Below are 10,380 nucleotides of genomic sequence, written 5' to 3' on the forward strand. Positions count from 1 at the left end.
CACAGCCCTTTTATAGTCTGAGAGGTCGGTGGCTATGCAGGGCATACCTTCGTACGCGGCGTGGAGAAGCGGGGTGTAGTGTGCGAGGCTCGGACGTGTCAACCATGTGAATGAGCAACATGGCCGCTTCTGGACCGAGTAATGTGAGACCACGGGGGGTACGTGCTTCCTATGCAGGGTGTACTTCAGTACGTTTAGCATACCCTCACACACAAGGCATTCTCTTCGGATAAGCTTCGAAATGTGTGCCTCAAACTTCAAAAATTCATAAATTTCGTATACGAGCTCCGTTTTCGATGTTCTTTATATCTATGTGTAGGTAAGAACGTGCTCTACACCATTCATTTTGACTCCTTCGGCTAATTTTGAATTTGTTTTAAAAATTATATTTTGACAAAACTTCAAAAATGGTCCCTGTGGTTTTTGAAAATATCAAGTTTAGTCCCTAAGTTCAAAAAACCTCACGGATCGTCCCTGTGGTTTCAAAACTTTTAACATTTGGTCCTTTCGGCTAACTCCGTTACCATTTAGCCGTTAAGTCACAGGCATATTTGGCATTTCACTACACAGGGACCATTTATGACGTTTTCTATTACTTTTTTTTAAATAGAATAAATAAAATTTAATATGCTTGGGTCCCCCTCTCTCTCTCTCTCTCTCTCTCTCTCTTCTTGTCGACACGATTTCGGTGATCTTCAGATAAACCCAGTTGTACATGGGTCATGGGTAAAACCTAACCAGTTGTACTGTGCAGAACTTTTGTTGTACCGTGTCTACAAGTTTGTTCGATGATAACTCTTCATGGAAGTGGATACTGGATAGGGTGATATCAACTCAGGTCCTTTTTCTCTACTCCCCCAACAGCGGTTCTCCATTAATTCAGTTTTGAAGAAGAAAAAGCATCAGAAATGGCATCTTTTTCTGCATCTCCCTCCATATCTTGTTTCACAGCTATCAAACCCAATAAAAACCCTACTTCCCTGTTTCCCACTTCTATTTCTACTAGCACTTTCTCATGTTCTTTATCCAATCGACTTCGGGTGGCCCGTGTTTGTTTTAGCATTCCCAATTCTGACCCTAATTCATCGGTATCCAAGACAAATTTGTCAAATTTGAAGAAGATAAGATCTGTTGCTGAAGATACAGTAATTCCCGAACAACAAGAAGACACCATCAGCAACCAAGGAGAAGTCGAGGCAACCGTTTCTGTTCCAGTTTCTCCTTCCGATATCCTCACCATGTTCTTTCAGGTACTTTCCTATTTTCGTGCCTTTGTTCCTAAAATTTACAACAAGAAGCATCAAATTCTGCAATGCGTAAGATATGCCACATGTTTACTGACCGAATCTTGAATGCCCTCCAACTGTTTGATTTTGGTTCAAAGTGGAAAATATGACGAACATATTTAGCTTCTTCTTCGAATAAAAGTATCTTTTTATAGATACTGAAATTCAATTGCAATTGAACACAATGGATAGAGTAATAGAGACGAGATGAGTATCTGTAATAACTTCATCTTGGATTCATAACAACATTTAGCTAAATTTTCTTGCATATTTATCATAATCATCCAATTTCCTTTGAAAATGCTATCAATCTTTGATGGTTTTGTATATGGAGGCCGAGGGAACAATGAGTGAAGCAGCTATTCCGTCAGTGACAAGTGCCTTACACGTAAATATTATCTTCAAAATCCAGTATTTTATAGTTACAGCCAAACAAATATATATCCCTTCAGAGGATCAAACTTAACGGGTTTACTCTTATCGCCGTGGTCGAGCTTCTGTGAGCATAGACGAGCTAAGAAATGGCATCTCCGTTAACGAGAAGGGGTTTTATGCTACTGTTTTTTTCCCTTTCTGTCGTGTCAATTTATATTGGAAAGCGCTGCACATTGAATTTTAGGGGTGTCTTGTTGCTTTGCTTGACAGAAAAATGAAGAATTAAAGGAGGGATGAGGGGCTGCTGCTCCTCTGTTTACCGGAGAACCACAAGAACACCACATCCAATGGAGGTGTTTTTGGTTGCCTATCGAAGAACAGAGAGTGTATGTGAGAGAGAGAGAGAGGGGCCCTTTAATATTACATAATTATAATTATTTTTTATTTTTTTTAAATTAAGGCAAAACTTCATAAATGGTCCCTGTGGTTGTGAAATGACTGAAATACCCTTCACTTAACAGTCACAAGTTATGTAACATCTCTCTCTGGCACGTATCACAATATTGTCCACTTTGGGCCACTCAGCACGAGGACTTCCCAGGGGGTCACCCATCCTGGTACTACTCCCGCCCGAGCACGCTTAACTACAAAGTTCTTATGGGATCTGCTGCCCTCACGACTTTAAAACGCGTTGTGATAGGTGAGGTATCCACACCCCTTATAAGGAATGCTTAGTTCTCCTTCCCAGCCGATGTGGGATCAGATCTAACCCACTTTCACCCCCCATTATAGAGTTCGACGTCCCCGTCGAACACATCGACCCGTTCCCTAGCTTTGATACCATTTGTAACATCCCTCTCTGGCACGTATCACAATATTGTCTGCTTTGGGCCACTCGGCACGAGGACTTCCCAGGGGTCACCCATCCTGGTACTACTCCCGCCCGAGCACGCTTAACTACAGAGTTCTTATGGGATCTGCTGCCCTCGCGACTTTAAAACGTGTTGTGATACGTGAGGTATCCACACCCCTTATAAGGAATGCTTAGTTCTCCTTCCTAGCCGATGTGGTATCAGATCTAACCCACTTAAAATTGTAACATCCCGGAATCGCAAGAGTAGAGTTGAAGGGCTAAAAGTGTAAGTTTCGGAGGGCGACTTGGCGAGTCCATGGATAGACTCGGCGAGTCAGGTTGCGACTTTACTCGCGACTTTGGACTCGTCGAGTAGGTGTTGTGTGAAGAAAACCCTAATTCTCGGGGTTGAGCCCTATATAAAGATCATTATGTTCCTCCACAGCCTCCTTTATCCCCCCTTGAGTCCCAGAAACCCTATTTTCGTGGAGAGTCCCATTGTTGAGCAAATTAGAGCTTGGAGAGGTGTTGGTTGAAGAAATCTTGAAGGAGAAGTGGCTTGGATCAAAGGGCTTTGCTTGGATTCGAGTTTCATTGTTGTTCAGGCATCCTTTGGAGGTAATATTTTCGTTCTTGGGCTGTGTTTTCCTAGATTCTCATCTTGGGGTTGTGTGGGGAGCCTAGTTGTGTGGCATCTTGATGTTTGAAGGATTGATCTGAGGTTGCTACCTCAGATCTGGGGTGGGGAAGATCTTAAGAGCATTAAACCCCCTGTTCTTGTGTTGCTAATGGAGCTACCATTTCCCAAACCTTAGTTCTAATGTGTATTATGCTTAGATCTTCATGGATTCACGTAAAGTTTGCCACTTAACGTGATGGATGGGTTGTAGGAGGCTAGATCTATGTTTTGGATCAATTGCATGGCCTGAGATGCTTCTGTATGGATTCAGACCGGTGGTACTCGACGAGTCACAAGGGTGGACTCGACGAGTTACTTGAAGATGGCTTGGAACTCGACGAGTTCGAAGAACAACTCGGCGAGTAGGTTGAAGATAGCCTTAGACTCAGCGAGTCTGTTCTTGGACCCAGCGAGTCTTATCGAAGAGTCCCAATATTTCTGATTGAGTCGATGAATCGGTGAGTCAAGGGATGGCTCGGTGAATTGGGTGCGAGTGGACTCAGAGTGGTTGGACTCGGCGAGTCTCGGGGTGACTCGGCGAGTCAGGTCGCGGATTGAGGGAAGTTCTGAGCTTGGGGACTCGGCGAGTCATTGGGATGACTTGGCGAGTAGAGTCAGTCAGGGGTTGACCAGTTGTCTTCCAGGGGTATTTTGGTAAATAAGGGTATATATATATATATATATATATATATATATATATATATATATATATATATATATATATATATATTGAGTTGAATGTTTTGATGATTCAGTGAAGGACTTCGTGTCAGAGTTCGGAGCAGCGGGATCTTATCCTTTCGGCCGGCAGTTTCGAGGTGAGTTATCCTCACTGTATCAACAGGGTCTAAGGCACCAAGGCCGGCCCTTTATTGGATTGAGATTCGGGTATTGTTATTATGTTATTGTTTGATGTGTCTGCATCCTGGTAGCTAGGATTGTACGTGCTAGGAGACCTTGTTAAGGTCAGTTTCCCGATATATATAGAGTGATGCTATACTAGTGACCGGTTAGGTCGGTAACCTGGCTAGGGTACTGATATGCTATGTGATCTGCTTGCTCGGTTTGTTGACTATGACTGTTATATGATTGTATGTTATGTGCACATGGTTGTTTGGACTGGAGATGGGTTGAGGCGGGTCCTGCTTTGTGCTGTAGGCCAAAATACCCAGGGCGGACCGGTTATTCCGAAGGCCCAGCGAGCGGTCCGGATAGGCTGTAGGCCCCACGAGGGCAGACCAGACGTGCCGAGGCTCGGAGAGTGGACCAGGCCCGATGCGGGCGGACCAGTCACACTATAGACTCAGAGAGTGGACCAGGTGGGTTGAAGGCCTGATACGGGTGGACCAACCCCATTGTAGACTCGAAGGACATGACTAGACCTGGAGGATGGACCCGGTGGACTGAAGGCCCGATACGGCGGACCAGTCACACAGTAGACCCGATATGCATGGTTGTTCTATGTTCTGTTATGTTATGTATGTTTTATATGTTTTGGACCGGAAGGTCGTAGCCTGGAAGGGCGTATACGTGGTTGGTATTTTGGGGGTATCTCACTAAGCTTTCGGGCTTACAGTTATGGTTTAATGTTTTTCAGGTTCTTCAGGAGACCGTGGCAAGGCGAAGGCGTGATCATACCGCTCCTCATGATTTCGTAGCAATGTGATTCTGGGAATACTCTAAATGATTTGTATTGAAAACCTTTTTGTAAACAATTTAATGAAAATCGGGTTGTTTTGAAAAATTTAAATTGGTTGTATTTTTCGGATGTTACAAGTTAACGGAGTTAGCGAAAAGGACCATTTGTTAAAAGTTTTGAAACCACAGGGACCATCTGTGAGGTTTTTTGAACTTAGGGACTAAACTTGATATTTTTGAAAACCACAGGGACTATTTTTGAAGTTTTGTCTTATATTTTTAACAGGCCTGGACAGGAAATTTCCGTTAAAAATTCATAACTTCTTCATTCGACGTCCGTTTTCGTCTGTTTTTTTACCGTTGAACTACTATTGATGAGATCTTCAATTCTCGTTTAGGTTGGGTCAGCTAAAAATTGTTGGATCTAAAATTCAAATTTTGGGCTGCACACTGTTATTCCAAATCTTAGAAAAGTCATAACTTCCTCATATGAAGTCATATTGGACGTTCTTTTTATGCACGCTCTTTGTTTAACGTATGTTACGACTCTCGTTTAGATCGCTAAGGTTAAAAAACACTTTATCGTAAATTCACTTTTTACATCACACAACATCGTGTTGGCTCTGTCGCGAAACTTCGACAGGTCATAACTTCTTCGTTATAACTCGGATTTTCAGTCCAATAAACCTTGGACATAACATTCCTCTTTTCCTAAATCTTATCAGTCCCTTCAACGGTGAGACTTTAAGCAAAACCAAATCGCCAACTGCGAATGTCATCGGTTGTCTTTTCTTGTCAGCATATCTCTTTTGACGATCCTGAGCTGCTAACATCCTTTCACTAATCACTTTAACTTTTCAACAGTCTAATGGACTATTTCGGGTCCCATAAACTGCTTTTCTCCAGCTTCAAGCCAACATGACGTCGTTCGATACTTCTGTCCATACAAAGCTTAATAATGTACCATCTTGATGCGCGAATGGAAACTATTATTGTAGGAAAATTCTACCATAGGTAAATGTTTATCCCGGTTACCTTGGAATTCCAAGGTACATGCTCTTAACATATCCTCCAATGTTTGAATCGTTCTTTCACTTGACCATCGGTCTGCGGATGGTAAGTTGTACTTAAACACAACTTCGTACCCGATTCCTCTTGTAGACGCCTCCAAAACCTTGATGTGAAACTGTTGGATTAGGTGTCTAAGCCCATAACTCTAATTGGTATGTACTTGACCCGAGAGTAGCATGGTCCATTTGGGTTGCATTCACCAATACAATATGATAGGATGGATATTTGAGAAAGAGTTTATTTATGATTTACTAATATATTATAAGTATAATATATTAATTAAGAAATCATATTATTTAATTAGTATTGATCAATAATTAATTTGGAATTAATTTAGTGATCAAAAGATACTAATTAAATTAACGGGGACTGATTATGTAAATTAGTGATACATATGGTTTGGGCTATTGATCCATGATGGGCTAAGTTTATATGAGAGTCCATGAAGAGTTAGTCCATATGAGTTATAGATCATAAGCCTAAGTGTAAGAATTAATGTTACATATGACTCTTGCAATTCTAACACTATATATGTAACCCCTTTGTACCCAAAATCAGACGCACAAGTATTATAGCAAGAGTATAGCTGATTTTAGTGTGTTCCTAACCTCTCTCTCAAGTCCTCCAATTTTTGGTGGTGTTTTGTGAAGCATTTTAGGCATCACAATTGATGTGCTAAGCTCTTGAAAGGTCAAATTTAACAAGCTACAACAAGAGGTAATCTTCTAATAGGTTTTTTATGATTCATATATCAAGTTGTATGCTAGATAGACTTCATGTTATGGAAAATTGAAATTTGCATGTATAACATGAGAAAACTTATATCCAAAGCATTAGGGTTGTATATGCGACATAGGGATGTTATAGTGCTCATAACCCAACATAAACGACTATCACGATCTGATACAATTATTAAAGGAACACTGTGAAGTCTTACTACCTACTTCACATAAGCATTTGCAAGTTTATCCATAGACCATATTTCATTGGCTGCTATGAAGTGTGCACTTTTAGTGAACCGATCAATGACTACCCAGATCATGTCGTGACCATTCTTTTTTTTTTTGGGAAGTTTAGTGACAAAATCCATGGCGATGTATTCCCATTTACCCGTGGGTACAGGTAAAGGTTCTAAAGTCCCATATAGTTTCTGATGTTGTGCACTAACTCTCACACATGTCACACACTCGGCCATATACTTTGCAACATTGAGCTTCATATTCGGCCACTAGTAGTAGGGTTTTAGATCCCTATTCATTTTTGTGTTATCGGGATGAATCGAGTACATGGTTTTGTGAGCTTCTTCCATCAGATGATCTATTATTCATCCCGTGTTAGGTACCCAAATCCTATCTTGGAATACCCTTACCCTTAATTGTTTGTACCAAACACTAACATATTGCCCAAACTTTCTTCCTTTTGATCATTCTTCTCTGAAGCCTCTTCCTGAGTTTTCTTAATGCTTTCCACAATCGTTGAGACAACTTCAATTCTTAACGCTCTTGGCCTTCTCTTTTCAAGGCTTACTTTTCAGCTTAGAGCATCAGCTACAACATTTTCTTTACCAAGGTGGTAAAGTATTTCATAGTCGTAATACTTAAGCAACTCTAGCCAGCGTCATTGCCTCATATTCAATTCTTTTTTATCAAAGAGATACTGAAGACTCTTATGATCAGTGAAAAGTTTGCACTTTGTGCCGTATAGATAATGCCTCCATATATTTAGTGCGAATAATACCGCTGTCAACTCTAAATCATGAGTCAGGTAGCTCTTTTTATGCTCTTTCAATTGTCTTGATGCATATGCTATCACATTATCCCTTTGGGTCATAACACAACCTAACCCAACTCCAGATGCATCGCTATAAACTACGAAGTCTTCAACTCCATTGGGTATAGAAAGAATCAGTGCTTCACACAACTTCTTCTTTAGCTTCTCGAATGCTTCCTCTTGCTTCTCACTCCAAGTATAAGTAGCTCCTTTATGGGTCAAACCTTTCAATGGAGCAGCTATCGAAGAAAAGCCTTGGATAAACCGTCAGTAATATCCAGCTAATCCCAGAAAGCTTTGAATCTCCGTGGGACTTTTCGGTAGTTGCGACTTCATCACAACTTCAATCTTTGTTGGTTCGACCATGATCCCTTCTTGGTTAACCACATGACCCAAAAATTGGACTTCTTGAATCCATAAATTGCATTTGGAGAACTTTGCATACAACTTCTCCTTCTTCAATACTCCTAACACTTCTCATAGGTGCTTGTCATGCTCTTATTGGCTCTTTGAGTAAACCAAAATGTCATCTATGAACACTATCATAGATTTATCGAGGAATGGTTTATAGACCTTGTTCATCAAATCCATGAATGTTGCTTGAGAATTGGTTAGTCCAAACGACATAACCAAGAACTCATAGTGTCCGTACCTCGTTCTGAATGCGGTTTTCTCAATATCCTGCTCTCTCACCTTTAGATGATGATATCCTGACTTAAGATCGATCTTTGAGAAATAGCTCGAACCTTGCAGTTGATTGAATAGGTCGTCAATCCTTGGCAATGGGTACTTGTTCTTTACTGTTGCTTTGTTCAGCTCATTGTAGTCTGTGCACATCCTCATGCTTCCATCTTTCTTCTTTAAGAATAACATTGGAGCTCCCCAGGGTGATGAACTTAGTCTAATGAAATCGTTGTCCAACAACTCCTGAAGTTGCATCATAAGCTCCTTCATCTCCGTTGGTGCTAATAGGTATGGTGATTTTGCTATTGGTGTCATTCTTGGTAACAAGTCTATCCGAAACTCTAGTTGTCTATCAGGGGGTAATCCGGGAAGATCTTCGGGAAAGACTTCTGGATAGTCATACACCACTGGTATGCTTTGTATCTCCTTCTTCTACTTCTTAGCATCGATTACGAACGCCAAGTATGATGTGCATCCTTTAGACAAACATTTTATGGCCTTCATTAGGGAAATGATTCCAGAATTTACTTTGTGTTTGTCCCCATACACCAAAAATGACTCTGTTCCAGGCAGGCTTACCCTCACTATCTTCTTCTTGTACAGTATCTTGACATCATTGGTGCTAAGCCAATCCATTCCCAGTATGATGTTGAAACCATTCAATTCAATGGGTAACAGTTCCTCGTGGAAATCATTTCTGTTCAAGTCGATGAAGATATTCTTAATTCAATCACTAACATATATGAATTTGCCACCGCCAACTTCTACAACTAGAGCATTATCAAGTTTTTCTATAGGCAATGCTAGTCTTCCACCAAATTTATGTGATATAAAGGAGTAATTTGCTCCGGAATCAAACAATATATTGGCAGGAAAGCAATTTACAAGAAAGGTACTTGAAGCGATGTATGATGCATCCTTCGTAGCTTCCAGGATCATTTGGAAAGCTCTCGCCTTCGGCTTCGGTGGGATATTGGGCCTTCTTGCCTCCTTCTTCTTTGGCTAGTCCCTTGAAATGTTCCCCTCTTCGTTGCATCCATAACATACTTTCTTATTGAAGGTTCATTCATTGGGATAGTGCCCAAGCTTTCAACATTTAAAACAAGTGACCTCCTCGCCACAATTCCCAACATGTTTCTTCTTGCACTTGTCATACCATTTTGCTTCGCCTCCTCCTCCTCTCAAACCAGACTTCGAGAATTTACTTTTCTTGTTGGATCTCGAAGATCTATCGAACTTCCTTTTCTCACCAACCTCTGCCCTCTCCAGACCCTTTTCCCTTATTTGGGTCTCAACATTCTTAGCAGCCCAGATGGCGGCTTTCACAGTGGTTGTTTGCTTGACCATCAGACAAAAGTCTACTGGTAATCCGTAGGCAAACTTGTTGAACTTGGAGAGCTCAGTTGGAACTAGATAAGGAACATGCTTCATCTTTTTTGTAAAACTTGTTGCATACTTGGTGACACTCATTTTCCCTTTCTTCAGATTCTGAAACTCATTGGTGATTTACAGAAGATCTTGTTCAGAGTAGTACTGCATCTTTGGTCGGTTGCACCAGGAAATCTTCCCAAGACATCTTGCTAACTTCTCCCTTGGGCATCATATCAGCTAGTAGCTTCCACCAGCTTAGTACTCCAGACTTTAACAGGGGAACCGCTAGAGCATTCTTCTGTTTGTTGTTGCATTTGCAACTCTCAACCATTGTCTCCATCACGGAGATCCAGTTCATAACATCCATCGGCGTTCGGATTCCAGAGAGACACGGTGGTTTGGATGCCATGAAATCCTTGAATTTTCATCCACACCCGTCATTTCCTCCACCATGGCTATTTCCTTTAACCACTGGCGGTTCAACTTAACCAACGGTCCAACTGTAATTCCCTTCTTTCGACTGTCCGTCATTCAGTTCGGGCTATTCAATAGGAATCCAAGGTTCATGTAACATCTGGAATCTAGAAGAGCAATAAAGGAAGGAAAATCCATAAATGATGAAGTCAACTCGTCGAGTTCGTGGAAGAACTTGG

Source organism: Lactuca saligna, chromosome 5 (assembly GCF_052625555.1).
Source record: "Lactuca saligna cultivar CGN05327 chromosome 5, ASM5262555v1, whole genome shotgun sequence".
In the NCBI taxonomy this organism is placed as follows: domain Eukaryota; kingdom Viridiplantae; phylum Streptophyta; class Magnoliopsida; order Asterales; family Asteraceae; genus Lactuca; species Lactuca saligna.